The 16,675-nt window shown below is 41.6% G+C and overlaps 1 protein-coding gene across 3 annotated transcripts in view; it reads right to left on the bottom strand.

The window, feature by feature from the left end:
- The window catches only part of LOC127433510 (spectrin beta chain, non-erythrocytic 1-like), an 81,047-nt gene that overhangs the window by 41,733 nt on the left and 22,639 nt on the right, over nt 1–16,675 (bottom strand). The gene's annotated exons all lie outside the window — the stretch shown is intronic.

A 16,675-nucleotide genomic window follows, 5' to 3' on the forward strand; every position in this document is an offset into this window, starting at 1 on the left:
CAACTCGTCATAAAATTAACAATCATAAATTTGTGCGGTGGCCAAGGACTGACTCTAACTCTAAACTCTATTAAAGCAACTCAATTACCACAGAGCACTGATAGCTTTGACTGATTACTGCCTACATTAATCAGAGCAGACTTCACTCAAACCAGCCAGTTATTTGAGAGGAGGTGCGGAACTTCACGGAACAGTGGAGCAAGAGCTGTGTGACATGATAAAGCATCCTGTTTAAAGAAAAATCTTTATCCGACCATAACCTAAAACAATGAATGATACAGGGAGACAGGCAGAAAGAAAGACTAAAATGACAGGACTGTGAATAGGAAAAGAACACAATAAATGGAATGAAGGCAGGAATGCTTGATGTGACTGTGGACAGATGAGTGTCTAATGAGCAAAGGAGATGTTTCTCGAATGCAGTATTAGTGTTGCCATACTCTGTGAAAGCATATGGGGCTGGTCAGTAAGAGGCTCAGCCCACTGCTGTCATCTGCTTGACCTTTACAGAGGAACAGCAAGCTGTTTATCACAAACACTATTACATTCTCCAACTTATATACCACCTATATTCAGAAAGACAGAGTGGGACAAAGAGAGAGTGTGGCATGTTGTGTAGCATGCGCTAATACAAGATAATTCCTGTAACAAGTCTAAATGAAGCATGCTAATTCAATCGCTGGTAAGAAAAATGTTATGAGCTCAACACGCCTCAGCCATAAATAAAAATAAACACTGCTCTAAAGTCTAAACACTGAAACACACATGCCAAATAACACAAGAACATAAGAGCAAGAAGTAACACAAGGTCAGCATTAGAGCCATCTGGTCGCAGATCTTTTCTCTCCACACACACACACACACACACACACACACACACACACACACAAGGACTGAGCTAGCTATTACACCTGGTTTTGGGCCGTGTCTTGTCTCACATCAGGATTCACACATGCGCACACTGTTAATGCTTCTGCCCCTTTCCTTTCAGCTTATTAATGATGGAGAGCATTAAATACGTCTCTTAAAGTATCAAGTCAGGCTGAGTTGATGAACGCAGTTGTTTGTGAAGCACTGTATCAAGTTCTGTCCTTTTTGTTGTTGTGTTTGTACAACTGGTGATGTTAATCCTATTCAGTTGTAGTAATGTAAGAAAGTTCAAGTTGTATGTCTTTGTTGCTGTTATGGTCTTCGTTACCCGTTTCAAATAGCTTGTTCTAGATGATGATAACAATATTTATTATTATTATTATTAAGAGTCATGCAATGATGATTAGATGTGGCATGCATAACTTATAAAAAAGCCGTTTGTCTTCTTGAAATCTCATTTTGCATCCCATGTTTCTAGGGTACAGTAATGTTTTGACAGATGTTTGTATCAAGGCACATACAACTTTAAATTGGGTGGTTGGTACTTTCTACATCGTGTGCAGGGGTATTTGGGAACACTGCCAATTCTTGGGCAGGAGTTTTCATTTCATTCGAGTGTGTTAAAATAAGTGCCGATCGGTCGCTATAATGTGTTATTTTGAATGGCTGTAATCAGTCGCATGGAGATGTAATGTTGTCTCATGCACACAGACATGCATTCTACTCGTTCTACTTGCAAAGAAATATGCAAACATAAGTGTTCCCACACAAGATACACATTCACAGATGTGCAGATGCACTCTTGGTTTATTCAAATAAAGTTACAAAAGTGTGAATTTGAACCTGCAACCATATGCACTCGAGATGAAAATACTACCACTAGACCAAGCAGTCAGGCTCCTAACAACAGAGACAATTGATGTATTTTACCACGAGCCAACAATATCTCATGACAAATAGTAGCAGATTTAGAGCTGAAGTTATCCCTTTAATTATGTGAAATATTTGAGCGCTTGAATTTGTCAATCAAGAATGACTATTTAACAAAACAGACAATTTAAAAATAATCTTTTACTTTGCATAACCTAATTAATATCCATGAGTTTTGCTACTTCGCATGCCCATGAGAGCAGCGAAAGCATCAACAGAATGTACATGCACAAAAATCTTGACAGGAGACGATTACCTTCTAGATCCAACCCTGGTATTGGATCAAAAGTTAACTCATGCAAACACATTTTGAAACATAGGCAAAACCTGTAGACATACGACTAAGTACAACAGTGATTGACTATTAGACCGCTAAAGGTACTTGAACAGTAAAGGACACAAAATCTGAAAGTCCAGAATTAAGGAGTGTGTGTTTGTGTGTGTAGAGGCCTGATCCTGGTTAGACTGGACAGATTAGAAACCTATTACTGAAAGAAACTTGCCCTCGGCATGCTCGGAGACACACACACACACACAGGACTCAGAGACACACACACACAGAACTCAGAGACACACACACACAGAACTCAGAGACACACACACACACACACACACACACACACACAGTAAAACCTTAGAATCTAACTCTTGCCCCTGATTAAATTCTTGCCTGTATCATCTGATCTCTTTTTTCCTATTTTTCCATGATGAAACAATCTTTGCTTTACATATTTATTTATTGTTTGTTGCATTTTTACATTATTTTCAGTACACTTGAGCACGTTAACCCGCAAAAAATTGAAATTTTATTTAAGCTATTTTTTTTCTTTCAATGTGAGGACATAGACTAGCAGAGAACAAACACAGTATAATAGTATTGTCCAGCCTATACAGTTAAGCCAGTGTCACTATAGCAGAATCCAAACAACTCGATTTTGGCCAAGGGTGTCACACTTTTGCAGACTGTTTTGCTGTGATCTCTCTGACTCCCTATCATGTGGAGCTGGGTGAAATAACAACAGGAGTACCACAAGAGCATAAACAATTGTAATAGCGTGATTTAGAATGTGATTTATGGAGTAACTTCACCTTGTTATAGTGTGTGGCTGTGTATTTATCCCCTCAAGGCTTACTGTAGAACACCTATGTCCATATGCAGCTTTCATAGTCTCATAAAAACAGACTGTTGTGCCTCCACTTTCTGATTTTATCAGTCATTTTAGTGTGGAAATATGCTTGGTGACAGAATCACTGTGGATAACAATCAGCATTTGTGATGATATGCAGCAGAGTGCGATCGCAGATGAAAACGTTCAGATCAGCTTGAAATCTTGTCAGTTCTTCAGTAAAAGAAGCAGCTCATTGGCCACTTAAACAGAACTCAAGAGCCCACCCCAGCTACAGAAAGATTTTTTTTGTCATATTGGATCCTTTTTCCCCGTTGCTGTAACCATTAACTCAGCAGGGAGTCCTGACGGTCAAGTGATTAACGACCTTCCACTGGCAGACAAAAATACATACTTCGTCTCCCTCCGCTTGGATAATTATTATGTAAACAAAGCTCACACCTGAAAATCACTGGAAATATCGGCTTGCGTGGTGCCGGCTTTATATGTACATAGGCTGTAAAACACGATCTAAAGCCACAGTCAGACAGATGATCTCAAAAGTACTGTACCCTTCTCTTCAGAATAGGGCTTGGACCTTTTACCTTCACAGATATGATCAAACTCTCAATCGCACACAAGCATGTACAGGGAAATTCTCCACACACCACCAGCCGAGAAAACCTGTTCTGCCGCTTTCAAGCACACAAACACACGCACATGAACACAATGTCAAAAAGCACTGCTTTACTTTTCAATGTCTGCTTAACTGGCTTGGATGCACACAGATGCACAGACCTGAACTAGATGAGCAGACCTGGCTTACATTACATGCCTAGATCATTATTCCCTCTGGCCAGTTTGTGCAAATTTATTACTCTGCAATAACTTGGAAGAACATTTTAAACCAGTAGGGAAATTATATCTAAAAAAAACAAAAAAAGTGTATTGGAAGATGTTTTAATTACATATGAACATACATTCAAATATGAACAATTTCTGCGATCAAATATTTGAATGGAATTTTGGAATATAACTGCTAGTCCTACCTCACAAACTACTGCCACATTCACACAGCAGCAGAATACAGTTGTAAGTCCTTTTTTTGAGGGTGTGGGGGTGAGGGCATGGCCGAGCGTTTGTCTGGGGAGAGAGGAAGTGATGAACTGCTGCTAATTGTGATTTCTATGTTCACAGTGAGAGGTGGGGAGATAAAAAGGCTGCCAAAAACCCCAGAGAGTGTGAGCCGAGCCTGCATGTGTGTGTGTGTCCGTGCAGCCCGCAGTGTCAAGTGTGACATTTTCTTTAATTGAGAAAATAAAATACATTTTGAGTTGTATCCATTGTCTCCTGCTTCCTCCTTTCCCTCCACCATGAACGAACCTTATTACACTGGTGCCGAAACCCGGGATTTAGAGAAACAGGATACGCTGCCATGGAGTCGTTGCCACTGGAAGTCTTCTGGTCCCTCGCCAGCATCCACCAAGGCAAACACCAGGCCCTCATAGAACTCAGAAGAGAGCAGCAGCAGTGCTTTGGGGTGCTCTTTCAGGCCCAGGAAGAAGATCGACGGGATCTGCTACCACTGCTGGGAAAGCCCAGATCGCGGCGCAACAGTTTCCGGTCACCAACCTCCTGGATTACACAGTGCTGAAGAAGACCATCTTGCAATGGGTCAGCCATAGCCCAGAAGAACATCACCAGCGTTTATGTTCCTTAACGCCGAGTGAGGTCAGCCATCCGTTTACATTCACCCAGCAGCTCCGCGACACCTGCCGCCGGGTGCTGGCCAAGGAGGACAGTGACGTCGTCGTCAACTTGGTGGTGCTGGAGCAGTTCGCCTCCCAGTTGCCGAAGGGGAGGCCGAGTGGGTCTAGTGCCACCGACCGGTGTCGCTGGATGAAGCGGTCCAGCTGGCGGAGGACCATCTGGCAATGTATCCAGGTGCAGTTGTGCCCCCAGCCTTTCCTTCCATTAATGTCACCCCCCCCCCCATATCCTGTTCCATTTCCCTGGAAACGGAGAAATATTCCCCCAACCAAGAGCGGCCTCTCGGGCTGCTCCACCTAACTCTGTCTCTCTCCACTCTTCATCCCAGGTGAAGGAGCCCATGGCCACGAGTGTGGGCGGGAGGCTTGGGCCGGTCTGCTGGAGTTGGGGGCCTTGATCCGGGTCCCCGACACCCCACAGACCACCACCGATCAAGCAGGGACATACTAAATACCCGTGAGTATTGAGGGGAGTACATACCAAGCCTTGGTGTATTCTGGTTGTAATCAAACCTCCATCTATCAATGCTTGGTTCAAAAAGGGGCATTGGATTCAAATAATTGGGTAAAGGCGAGGTGTGAACATGGGGATATTCATGATTATCCTGTAGTGACCATCACCATAATATTCAGGGGACAAAAGCATAATTTTGAGGTGGTGGTTAGTCCTCGCCTCACCCATCCACTAATTTTGGGAACAAATTGGCCGGCTTTTCACTCATTATTAAAGGGGTTGTGTGTGGATGGGTCCTGTAAGAAAGTGAACTGATGTGGGATGTGCGAAGCACTGGCTGGGGAGGCGAGCCTTGGGCCATCTGCGGCTGCTCCGCGTCAGATTGATGCTGGGAAAGGGGTGGTGTTATCCTCCCCCGCCCTTAGGGAATTCCCGGCAGGGGATTTCCCGCTAGAGCAGTTGCGAGACGAAACCCTGCCACACGTCTTTGACCAAGTGATTGTGGTTGATGGTCAATGGTTCCAACCGGGCATCGCACTCTCATATCCATACTTTAATTATAAAAGATCGGTTATATAGAGTGACACAGGACACTCACACTCAAGAAAATACAACCCAGTTGTTGGTACCAAATAGCCATCGGGAAATGTTATTCCAGGCGGCTCATCATAATCCAATGGCAGGTCACTTGGGACAAGGGAAATCACTAAGCCATCTCATGGCTCGTTTTTATGGGCCGGGCATTCACGGGGATGTCCGGTGGTGCGTGGCATACCGTGAATGTCAGCTGGTGAATCCGCCGTTGCGCCCTCTTCCATTGATCGAGGTTTCTTTTGAGCGAATTGGCATGGACCTTGTTGGGCCATTAGAACAGACCACACACAGACATCACATTTGATAGTCCTAGTTGATTACGCAACGTGATATCCGGAAGCAGTGCAGCTGCGCAACATCTCAGCACGTTGCGGAGGCACTCTTCAAAATTATCTCCCGAGTGGGGATTCCGAAAGAAATCCTCACTGATCAGGGCCCGGCTTTAATGTCACATACACTACATGAGCCGCACATATTATTGGGTATTAAATCGATTCTGACAAGCGTGTATCATCCCCAAATGGACGGCTTGGTCGAAAGACATAATAAAACCTTAAAGAATATGATTCGTAGGGGTCTAGGTAGCTCAGCAAGTAAAGACGCTGATTACCACACCTGAAGTCGCAAGTTCAAATCCAGGGTGTGCTGAGTGACTCCAGTCAGGCTTCCTAAGCAACCAATTGGCCCGGTTGCTAGGGTGGGTAGAGTCACATTGGGTTAACCTCCTTGTGGTCGCTATAATGTGGTTCTCTCTCTCGGTGGGGTGCGTGGTGAGTGGTGCGTTGATGCCGAAGAGAATGGCGTGAAGCCTCCACATGTTCTACGTCTCCACGGTAATGCGCTCAACAAGCCACGTGATAAGATACGCGGACTGACGGTCTCAGATGCGGAGGCAACTGAGATTCATCCTCCGCCACCCGAATTGAGGTGTCACTATGCCACCAGGACTTAGAGCGCATTGGGAATTGGGCATTCCAAATTGGGGAGAAAATCCCTTTGGTGGTGGTGCGGGAAGCGGATTTCCGAAACATTGGCTTGCAAGTCACTATGGATGTTTTCACATTTGAGTCTTCTTTATATCTGTGCATGCTTGGAAGTTATTTTCCCGCTGAGCGGGCTTTTTTAAGTGCAGGACAGTCGCCTCAGGTGAGTCAAGTCCCGTCTTTCAACTGACTATGTCAACGTGTTAATCTTGCTCATCAAAAAATGTATGCTTTTGAGTAAGTAGCCTAGAAAATGACTGTTTAGGCTAGGTATGCCATTTTTTAAATCTGCTGATTAAGAAGGCTATTTTCAACGAGGTGCCGACTTTTTAACGGGTTAAACTATCTTTTATTCTGTGTGCACATCATGTTTAGAATACATTAGGTTTATTCTAGGCTACATCACAGGCCTATTTTTTTCTATCCTACAGCTATTTTTTTCTTCTTTTATTTACATCGCAACTATTATTGGTTAATGTTCTTTGCTGAACAGCTGTCATATTAGATCAATGGCTAATACACGACTGCACGTAAGTGAAATACATGCAACTTTTCAGCACATTTTTTTCTCTTGTATATTTGGCTTACCTGTTAATTATTTTCAACAATGTCCTGACTTTTTTTATTTGTTAAGTAACTTTTACTTGGTGAATTCCATTTAGAACAGGCTATTAGAGTTGCTCTATTCGTCCTGCACTAGTCATTCAATTGTTTTCAATAAATATGTCTGTATTTGCTAACGTTGATTCAGTGAATGTGTGTCATGTTCTATATTTAATGTACAATGATCATAATGCAAGGCGAGCACATCGCAGATAAATGTCCCTTTTCAGCGGGATTTAGCATCGGATTTGGAATAGATTAAGTACTATAAATGGGTTGCATATACAATTTCTTTTTACTGTTTTCTGAAGGTTAGTTTATTTTTAGACTTGTCGAGTAGTCGACTCCAAAATTTTCATTTAAATGTCAGTGACTGAAATGAGCTCAAATTAGTCATTCTTTCAATAGGTCGGTCCCAAACAAACCTTTCAGAGAACAGGAAGTCACATAATTCTGTACTTATATTTCATCACTAATAAACACAATTAGCTCACATTCATTAACTTCTATGGCAATATTCCAGGTATAGGTAAAGAGTTACCATAGAAACATAAAGGTCAATTCGTTATGGAACAGTCTCCTTTGAAAGTTAATATCTGCCTAGTTATCAATTACGCACACAAGAGAGAGAGAGAGAGAGAGAGAGAGAGAGAGAGATGTCACCTCAATACCAAGACATTTCCTCAATAAAAGTTGAGGAAACATTGGCAAAGAGATGTCGAAAGTTTAGAAGTGAATAATTAAACAGAATGGAAATTTTGAACTCAAGGTGAAGGACAAAATTATTTTAAGCCTGTGCACACATACACACAACTCAAACAATATATGGAGGAAGTGAAAAATGGACAGAGCTTAATCTGATATCAGAACAGAATCTGATTTTTTAAGTGTTTAAGATTTTACATTACTGGTACTCCCACTACAAAAGACATAAATACATGTATTCACTGTAACACACTCTAGGTAAAAGTAGCGGAATTGGAACAGGAATCCAACAGATCCAGTTATCTCTTCAGGATATGCTCCTGTGTACGTGGGACATTTGCAGTACTGGGGTACACCTCAGAGATAGTATATGTGTGAATCTACTGTATATCTTTGTGTGCAAGTGTGTGCAAATTTCACAAAAGGCTGGTTGTGTTGTGACAGAGCTGCTTCCCTGAGGTGATGTTCACAAGAAACAGCGCAAGACGGAGTGAGAGACGGACAGTATGGTCATATGCTCAGAATCAGAATCCTCAGATGGCGGGTTTATGTCTGCCTGTGTGTGCTGTCGGTAACCTGGACAAGCATGCACTCAAAGTAAACTGCCCTAATCCTCCTCATGTATTCTTCTTCTTTAATCGTCACATGAATGGATAAGTCCCAAGTACTGACATCATGTTTCTGACTGTTTCTCTTGTGACCTAGAGTTGTGATGCTGATGTCTTATGGTTGTTTTTGTTTTTAGAGTGTATCTGTGTTCTAGCAACATTAGGCAAGTGCAAACTGTTCTGCACTGCAGGATTTTAAAGCAGCTCAGGTATGTCTGAAAACTGACCATGTTTACATGTACTTCAGAAACTCCAGTTTTAATTTATTTCAGGGTTTTCGCATAAAGCGGCATTCTGAAACGTCATGTAAACAAGAACGTCGATTTCCTTATGCTGTTTAAGCGATAAAGAGAAATCGGTTTAACACACCTGGGTTTCTCCCAGAGAATGCGGCTTAACGTCACCATGTAAACGCATAAGCAGCGTTCTTACAGGTTTTTGAGGAGTGTGCGTTTGCGTGGACTGGATAACAAACTTCATAGGAAGGAGCCAAACAACAAGTCAACGCAGTGTACAGAATTCAACATTTCTGGGAGTACAGTGGTTAAAAGGACATACAGTACACTAAACTTTACCCATTTATACACGGCAATGTAAAATATCGACTGCCCCTCACCTTCACGAGTATGTGCTCATGCATTGGGAGAATCCCAGAGTTTTACGTAAGAGGGAAACCCCACTATTACAGTGCAATTCCACTGCAGGTCGCGAAGGAAACAGCAACAACTCTGGAATATCTAAAAATAAAGCAAAGCAACAGAGAACAAAAATATCGAAGTCTTCCTTGGATGCCATGTTTGTTATTTACACAAGTGTCACAGAGAAATTACATACACTATATTGCCAAAAGTATTCGCTCATCTGCCTTTAGATGCATATGAACTTAAGTGACATCCCATTCTTAATCCATAGGGTTTAATATGACGTCGGCCCACCCTTTGCTGCTATAACAGCTTCAACTCTTCTGGGAAGGCTTTCCACAAGGTTTAGGAGTGTGTTTATGGGAATTTTTGACCATTCTTCCAGAAGCACATTTGTGAGGTCAGACACTGATGTTGGATGAGAAGGCCTGGCTCGCAGTCTTCGCTCTAATTCATCCCAAAGGTGCTCTATCGGGTTGAGGTCAGGACTTTGTGCAGGTCAGTCAAGTTCTTCCACACCAAACTCGCTCATCCATGTCTTTATGGACCTTGCTTGTGCACTGGTGCGCAGTCATGTTGGAACAGGAAGGGGCCATCCCCAAACTGTTCCCACAAAGTTGGGAGCATAGAATTGTCCAAAATCTCTTGGTATGCTGAAGCATTCAGAGTTCCTTTCACTGGAACTAAGGGGCCAAGCCCAGCTCCTGAAAAACAACCCCACACCATAATCCCCCTCCACCAAACTTCACAGTTGGCACAATGCAGTCAGACAAGTACCGTTCTCCTGGCAACCGCCAAACCCAGACTTGTCCATCAGATTGCCAGATGGAGAAGCGTGATTCGTCACTCCAGAGAATGCATCTCCACTGCTCTAGAGTCCAGTGGCGGCGTGCTTTACACCACTGCATCCGACGCTTTGCATTGCACTTGGTGATGTATGGCTTGGATGCAGCTGCTCGGCCATGGAAACCCATTCCATGAAGCTCTCTACGCACTGTTCTTGAGCTAATCTGAAGGCCACATGAACTTTGGAGGTCTGTAGCGATTGACTCTGCAGAAAGTTGGCGACCTCTGTGCACTATGCGCCTCAGCATCCGCTGACCCCGCTCTGTCATTTTACGTGGCCTACCACTTCGTGGCTGAGTTGCTGTCATTCCCAATCGCTTCCACTTTGTTATAATACCACTGACAGTTGACTGTGGAATATTTAGTAGCGAGGAAATTTCACGACTGGACTTGTTGCACAGGTGGCATCCTATCACAGTACCACGCTGGAATTCACTGAGCTCCTGAGAGCGGCCCATTCTTTCACAGATGTTTGTAGAAGCAGTCTGCATGCCTAGGTGCTTCATTTTATACACCTGTGGCCATGGAAGTGATTGGAACACCTGAATTCAATTATTTGGATGGGTGAGCGAATACTTTTGGCAATATAGTGTATGAATACGTGAGCGAAAAGAAGGTCACTCACACAGCTCATGTAAACGCATACACCAATCCGAGCCACGTTCTCCATTATGAATATCAGGTTTTACCATCAGGGAGACGTTATAGGGTCCCAAAGTGTAAGAGCAATCGCTATAAATAATCTTTTGTGCCAGCATTAATTAATATCTTAAACAGTAGACTATAGAGAATTACAAGGTAAACAGGTGATTTTTTTGTGTGTATACATATATATATATATATACACACACACACACACACACACACACACACACACACACAGTATATGTGTGTATGTATACTGCATAAAGTAAATGTCATGGATGTTGTTGTTGTGTATGGCACATGTATGTTGTTGCAGCCGCCGATTCTAAGAAAAATTCTCTCTAAACGGACAAAGTTTAAACTAACTTAACCTGACACCAATTTCGAGCCTCAAGCAGCTCTCTCGCAATAAATGGCTTTCTGGTGTCCATGTAAATGTGGTCACTGAGGAATGTGCATGCGAGAATGGTGTTGTTCCACATTGGTTATGTTGAAAACACACTGACGGGGGTATTAAACTGTGTACACAGCATATTTATCTGCACACAAAAACACACAGACATGAATTATCTCTACGCTTTACATGGTAATACAGTCATGTTTTGAGAAAACAATACCAGTGATCTTATAAGATCACTGTATAAACAACACTAACTGGAAAGAATGAGCTCTGATGTACTAAAGATAAACTCTTTAACTCAAATACGTGCATGTTTTCATGCTGAGCTGTAGCCTCACACCATGCAATCATCTGCTCAAGAACAGACAGAAAAATTAAAACAAAATCCTTTTTTTTTTTTTTTATAGTTTTTTTTTATTAAATAACAAATAAAGTAATAACACATCCAACAGCAAATAAACCAGTTTACGTAAGGGGAAAATAGAGTGGGCGGTGTATCTCTGCAGCATATCAAAAAATAGAAACTAGGCGTCTGTCAACTGTGTTGCAACGGATGCTTCCAGAGTAGACAGCTTTATTGATTATAATGGGAATGATTTAGTTTGTAGACAGAGTCAGACAACATCTTGTTTTTAGCACTAATGAGTAAAGCTGTGATTTACTGACCAGAATCTGACCCACAACTAGAGTAACTCCATCTGGACTGAGTGCATTTGAGCCCATTAATAAACAAACACAATAAACTCACACAAAAACAGAGAAAAGGAGGATCAGGGGAATTCATAGAACAACACATTTTTAAACTCATGAAACTCATTTGGTGATTATTAATAACAGAAAGCCTCTTACACACAAACACACATCTGGTAGCAGTCATGTAATTGCTGCGGTCTAGCTGCTGTTTGGGCGTGCTGTGGGGAGCCATCCATTCCACCCTTTCATCCCTCTCTCTCCTGTCATTATTTTTAAACCCTATGCCTTCCAGGCCTCTTTCCTCTTCTTGCGTTCCTGCCCACATTTCCATCACTGATCACTAACCACTACAGTAGAGACCATCGATGTTGCCATGGTTACGGCCTATCGAGCGGAAATGGACCGCTCTATCCTTCATCATTGTGGGAATGTGGGTAATTGAGTCCTGTGACATTTTGACAGCCCATTAGTACTGTTGAACTATAAAGAAGCTACAGAAACATTCACCTCGAGCTTGTTTGTAAGACTAAGTAAAATGAGAGATGAAAGAGTCTGTATGTGTTCCTTAAAGTTCCTGTACAGCCTTTTAAATAACATGGTTATGTAAAATGCGTTATAAAAGTCTAGGTCACCCATTTGCATAGAATTAGTTCACTACATAACTTTTCAACCTGTATGCTTATCTACACATTTGTACTTTCCTATCTGTTTGCTCATTTACACAATTGTTTTAAAAAGGAGATAAAAATGTGTGACAATAAATGTTGATAATTGTTTAGGTGGATTTTAAATTCAGCTTTGACTAAACATAGAAAAATCATAAAAAAAACTGCATGAAATGCTGAAACTGATTTAAGTGACTGGTTTAAGGAAACAGCAAGCTTTTGGGCCCAGGAACCCGCACCGAACCATGTCGGTGGAAAAGGGCTAACTAAGAGCCCTCCAGAGAGCCCTCCCATTTCGTACCATATGTGTCTATTTTGTCAAGCTGTTTAAATGACATCTTTTCAAATGCCACCACCCTACCCAATTCTGTGAACCATTCTTGAAATGAGGGTGCACCAATTAACTTCCATCCTCTAAGAATGATCTGTCTGCCAATCATTACATTAGTTTGGACCTAGCCTTTTGTATATTTGTCACCTACTTAATGACTGCCCCATCACCCAATATACATAGTCTGGGGAAGAATGAAATTTGAGTATCTAAAACCTCACAGATCAAATTCTGGACTCTTACCCAGAATTCTTGAATCTAAGCGCAGAACCACAGAGCATGGGCCATGTCTCCAACCTCCAAATGACATCGCCAGCAGGTAGGTGCGTCTTTTAGACCAAGCTTAAAACAATCTAGAGGGAGTCCAGTAGAAACTATGCAAAATCTTAAACTGAATAAGGCATACCCTTGCATCCCTAGACATAGTTTTAATATTTTTGTAAATCCTTTCCCACTCCCCATCCTCCAATACCATGTTCAAATCTCTTTAAGTCCCCGTCACCAAGACTCTGAATCAATGAGGAATAATACACTGACACTTCATAACCCTTTCCAAAGGCTGTGAGCACAATACAGAGGGTGTCTGCAGCTTTAGGGGACTGTGTACTACCACGAAAAATTGTACAAAGTAGATGGCACAACTGTAAATACCTGAAAACTTGAGACCTGGAAATCCCAAATTGCTGGGTTATAGTTTCAAATGACCTCAAAACTCCATTTTCATAAAGGCTACCAAGTGTAGCAACACCCCTCTCAATCCATTCTTTGCAGCAAAAGGGGGAATTGTTAATACATAATTTGGGGTTCAGCCATATATTTGAGGAAACATTTAGGCAAGTATCAGAATTGAACATGCGAGAAACATTTGTCCATACTGAATGTAAATGTAAAATAATAGGATGCATTTTTGCATTTTTAGGCAATTTAATAGAAAGACTTTGCAATGGTGAGATTGGGGCAAGGACTGCTTGTTCAGTGTTGTACCAGGGAAGGGTTCTCTCAGGTGGAAGAGACCAATGGGCCAGGTGTCTGAGATTAAAAGCATAGTAATAAAACAAAATTTTGGGGAGGCCTAAGTATCCTTTGATTTACCATTTACCATTCTAAATAAAAGACTTAGATATTCTATCAAATTCTTTAAAATAAGAAAGAGGAACTTTTAGATGGAGAGACTGTAGTAGATAACTGAATTTGGGGATACAATTCATTTTTATAACATTGACCTTCCCTGCCATAGACAGATGTAGTAAAGCCCACCTATCCACATCACACGAGAACCTTTTCATTTATGGGTCAAAATTAACTAAGTCTAATTAATCTCTCAAATTTTCTGGAAATAAAATGACTAAATATCTAATGCCTTGCTTGGGCCATTGGGACAGGTTGGAAAGCCGTGGCAGGGCAATACGCTGTCAGAGTAAGAGCTTCCGATTTAGACTAATTCACCCTATAACCTGAAAGTTTGGAGAAGAATTAATAATATGGAGGCTAGGCATAGATCTTTTAGGGTCGGAGACAAATAATAATATATCATCTGCGTAGAGTAGAAGTTTATGCACCACACCTCCTGCTACAATGCCAGGAAAATATCCCTCTTTTCTTATTGTGGCTGCTAATGGTTCCAGGGCAAGACAGAACAATAAAGGGGAGAGAGGACAGCCTTGCCAGGTTCCCCTACCAAGAGAAAAAAATCTGAAATTAATCCATTAGTTTGCACTGCTGCTACCGGTTGTTTATAAAGTAACTTAATCCACTTAATAGTGTTCCCAAACCCATACATTTCCAAAATAAAAAGATCCCAAGATTTCCAAGTCCCATACCACCCTATCAAACGCCTTCTCGGTGTCAAGTAAGATTGCAGCTCTCGCCGTCAAATGAGATTGCAGCAATCGGGGTCTGATCATTTACTACTGACCATATAATATTTATAAAATGTCTAATATTATCAGAAGAACTATGACCACGTATAAACCCCACTTGACTTATATGTATAATCGATGTAATTACTCTGCTTAATCGACTAGCCAGAATTTTAGACAATATTTTTACATCTAACTGGATCAGGGAAATTGGATGATAACTTTTACACTATTTACGATTTACTTTATATACCTCAACAAGCTCCTCCAAAGTAATATCTTTTCAAGAAAGTCTTTTTGATCATTCGTCAATTTAGGAAGTTCTAATGGCTCTATGAAATTGCTAATATACTTATTGGAAGACGTGGATGTGGAACTATAAAGATCGAAATAGAATTCTTTAAAGGCTTTATTAATATCTGTGGAAGAAGTAAATATTTTGCCTCCAGAAGACTTTACTAAAGGAATGGTGGAAAAAAACTCTCTCTGTTTTATGTATCTGGCAAGAAGTCCCCTTCCTTGTCCCACGATTCAAAATATGTCTGTCATGCCCTGAATAACCAAAACTCTAACTTCTGTGACAAAATAGTCTTGTGCTGTTTGTTTACTGCGTTGTACTATGTTGAACTTACGTCGCTTAAGCGTGTGTGTCTGCTACATTTTTTTGACTTGTCCTAGGGAATTCACTGCTAGGTTTAGAGTTGTTTGTTACTGTGTGTGAAACTAGCATTGTTTTTAGTGTGTCTCTTAACAGTGCTTCACTTGTTTTAGAGTATTATTTATTGCTAAGTTTAGCATTGTTTATTTACAGTGTACTGAAGTCGCGTTTGTTCCCACGTTTGTCATCTCACACGACCCTTAGTTTTGGTTATCCACAAGACTAGCTTTGTTGTTCTAAGCAGCATTAAGTTGTGTCCAGCTTTTTTCACTTCACAACACGATAGCAGTGTGTATATATTTGACGTGAGTGCTGACGTAGAAGTGGCAGCCCTCGTGTGAAGACCTACTTGTGTAAATACCAGCGAGTCCACCGAGCAAGGACACCAACAAGGTACTACTCACCATAGCACTTAAGTATCTTTTAAAAAAATTATATATTCCCTTATGTCTACTCCACGCATAACATGTGCCCACAAGCTCATCCCTGTTATTGGTTACAGACAGTTTACAGGATATTGATGCAGGACACAATGCAACCCACACAACCTATGGCCACTTTGCACATCAGAACCTGCTATGCTCTCTTTTTCGGTTGGACTCTGGAATTGCCAGTCAGCTGTGAACAAAGCTGACTTCATTCCAGCCTTTGCCACTCAGTCCGCCCTCAGGATCCTCGCACTGACAGAAACATGGATACATCCAGAGGATACAGCAACACCCTGTGTTCTCTCCAACAACTTCTCTCACACCCCTCAAAATACCAGTAGGGGTGGGGGAACAGGTTTGTTCATTCCAAACAACTGGACATTTTCACCACACTCCTCTCTATGTAACAAAACTTCTTTTGAATTCCATGCTATTACTACAATGCAACCCACAAAAATCCATGTTGTTGTCATCTATCACCCTCCAGGTCAGCTGGCAAACTTTCTTGAGGAGCTGAATGTCCTGTTGTCCTCCTTCCCTGAAGATGGCAAGGCACTTGTGGTTCTTGGAGATTTTTTAACAAACCAAGACAAGCCCGAGGCCACTGAACTTCATGCTCTAATGGCCTCGTTTGACTTGGAAAGACTAAGCACTACAGCAACTAGCTGGACCTAATTTTTAACTATACCACGTAACGTAACTATACCAACACAAATATTCTTGTTACTCCTTTACATGTCTCCGATCACTACTTTGTTCAATTCAACATGACTCTCTCATCTACATTAAAACAGACTCCACCTTTGTTTTCCTTTTGCCGTAACCTCTGTTCTCTTTCACCCACACGCCTTTCCACTGCTGTCTCTACCTCTCTTCCCTCACAAAAC

The sequence above is a fragment of the Myxocyprinus asiaticus genome, chromosome 4 (genome assembly GCF_019703515.2).
Source record: "Myxocyprinus asiaticus isolate MX2 ecotype Aquarium Trade chromosome 4, UBuf_Myxa_2, whole genome shotgun sequence".
Classification (NCBI taxonomy): Eukaryota; Metazoa; Chordata; class Actinopteri; order Cypriniformes; family Catostomidae; genus Myxocyprinus; species Myxocyprinus asiaticus.